This window comes from Geospiza fortis, unplaced genomic scaffold (genome assembly GCF_000277835.1).
Source record: "Geospiza fortis unplaced genomic scaffold, GeoFor_1.0 scaffold130, whole genome shotgun sequence".
NCBI lineage: Eukaryota > Metazoa > Chordata > Aves > Passeriformes > Thraupidae > Geospiza > Geospiza fortis.
The window spans coordinates 6151569-6154038 of NW_005054300.1; the positions used below are offsets into that span (position 1 = coordinate 6151569).

The 2470-nt window shown below is 63.2% G+C and overlaps 1 protein-coding gene across 1 annotated transcript in view; it reads right to left on the reverse strand.

Moving 5' to 3' along the window:
- Positions 1-2470, reverse strand: part of SFRP5 (secreted frizzled related protein 5) — a 9845-nt gene that overhangs the window by 2929 nt on the left and 4446 nt on the right. The gene's annotated exons all lie outside the window — the stretch shown is intronic.

Genomic DNA, 2470 nt, shown 5'->3' on the forward strand with positions numbered 1-2470 from the left:
TGTGTGCCGCCAGGGTGATGCTTTCTAGAAGGGCCGGCTCGCCTGTCCAAGGCGAGGCGCTGTGGCCACAGGCTGTCACCGTTATTCACCAATCCTGCTGCCCCCATCCCACCAGGCACCCCAGCGCTTATTCTGCCATGGGGCAGGGGACCCTGCTTCCTATCCTGTGCCACCCCACTCCCCACTCTTCTCTTCCAAGACAGTATGCTTGGGGTGCTGGGGTTTAAGGAAGAGGACACCCCAGAAGCTTCATGCTGCAGCCCTGGCAGAGCTCCTGTACCCAGGTGCCAGGTGTGCCATCAACGAGGCAGTGCCATGGGCATGGGGTCCTCATTCCTCATGGGTGTTTCTGCCAGCATGCACCTTGGGCAGTGCATGGTCTGCTGGCACAGGACAGCTGGAATTACACCTTCCAGCAAAGGGTTTGCACCCAGGCTCTGCCAGTGCTCAGGGTGCAGGCAAAGCTAGAGCCCCAGTGACGTGAGGGTCCTGCCCGCATGACATTCCCCCATTCCCTTGGAGATGGGGGGTGCAAGGCTTAAGACCCCATTAGAAACCCATTTGTCTGCAGGGGTTATCTGGGCCACCCCTCCCTTTCCCATGATCGATGCCCCTGCCTGGCCAGTGGGCTTTGGGCTGCCGCTGGCCCCTGCCCACCGGATAAGGCAGCTCTGTTAATGGGCTGAGAGAGCAAACAGTCCAGTGCAGGCAGTGATAGCAGCTGCTCTTTGCCCTGGGCTGGGGGCAGGGACTGTCCCCCCAGCCCTGCTGGAGTACGTCTGCTTTGGGGCAATGCTGGGAACCTCAGCTGCACAGCCTGCCCTTCCCTGCAGCCTGCCCACCCTGCCCATGCCCTCTGTGCTCAGCAGCCATCACTGCATCACCCAGTGCTGCTTGCTTCCAGCCCGAGGGTGGGCTGGGTTCATCCCACCCAGCCCGGAGATGGCACCATTAATGTGTAACTGCCGGGGAGCCCGATAAGATACAGCAGCCTCTTATCAGGGCTGCCTGGTAGCAGGAGGGAGGGTGATCGAGGCATCAGGCTGTCACGGCAGGAGTAAGATTGTCTGGAGATAAATGCTGATAGAAAATAGCTAATCCGTGATGGATGGGCTTGGGCAGGGTGTAATTGCCATGGGAGCCGGGCTGGGAAGGGCTGGTGAGGCCTGGGAGCAGAGGCAGAGGGAGGCCGGGTGTGCAGGGTGGAACTGCCAGAGTGCCGATGCTGGGCACAGTCGTGGGTGTGCCATGTCCCTGGGCTGTTCCCGTGGCACTGCCAACACTGTCCTGCTCTTGACCATGGAGCCATAGCTCCTGGCTCTCAGCCTGCCCCATCCCACGGCCCAGTCTGGCCTCTACACCCCCAGTTCTCCCAGGAAGGTGTTGGGGGTGCTGAGCCCTCTGTGCCAGCTGGCACCACGGCAGATGAAGGTGAAGGGTCTGGTGAGGCTGAGGCTGAGCAAGGGTCTCCCTGCCAGCTGCCCCAGGCCCTCCATCTGCCATGACACCTTCATTAGAGCCCTGAGTGACCTCCTGGCCATGCTGTGGGGAGCAGGGCTGCCCCACAAGAGCGGTGTCTGCCCCTGTGGGATGTCCTAGCAGCCTTACCTCCGAGCTGAGTCTGTGCCTCTGCTCTGGGGAGCCCCTGCTGCACTCGTGCTGCTTCCTTAGCCCTTTCCCACCCAGGATGTCCCAGGCTGATCTGGGCTGTACCCCGGAGAAGGGGATGGACCCAAGACGGCTGTAGCTAGCACCCTTCCCTGCGTCTTGCCTGCACAGGCTGCTCCGGTGCCCACATCTCCATTCTGCAGCCATGCAGCTGTCTGGGAGATAGACACTTGCTCCTGTCACTCCAGAAAGCTGGCTGTGCCACCGCTTGTGTCACTGCCTGTGCCGCTGTCACAGCAGCGAGTCCGGAAGCGGGGCCATGGGGGCTGCCCCCTCTGCGGCGGGGACAGCGGGGACGGCCAGCCAGGGTGACACAGTAAGAGCACATCACCTGGGGGAGTCCCTCGACACTCCGGACCCTCCCTGGGGGGACCCGTGCCTGGTTGTAGCACGGAGCAGGTCCTGTAGCAGGAGGCTCCCAGGAAAGGAGCAGCTGAGCAGGGTCCCGGCTGCCCCCTTCCATCCTTGTGTCCCACCCACTCTCCTGCCGCAGCTTTGGGTGCTACCGACCTTGTTTCTGTCGGCAGAGATGCATCCCCTGGGCCTGGGTGGGTGGGCTGAGTGGGCTCCCTCCCGTCCTCCTCTTTCCCCATCCCCTCACCCTTCCTGTCCCAGGCCGGCACTGGTTCCTGGGCGGCACCCAGTGTGGAGCAGGGATCTTTGGGAGAGGCCATGCCGAGTCCCAGGAGGGGACGGCACGCTGGCTCTGTGCCTGCAGGGACACGGCGTCCAGCAGCTCCCAGGAGAGCAGCCCGGCCGGGCTGGCTGGGCTGGCAGCACGGCTCGGGCGGGTGGTCCTGCC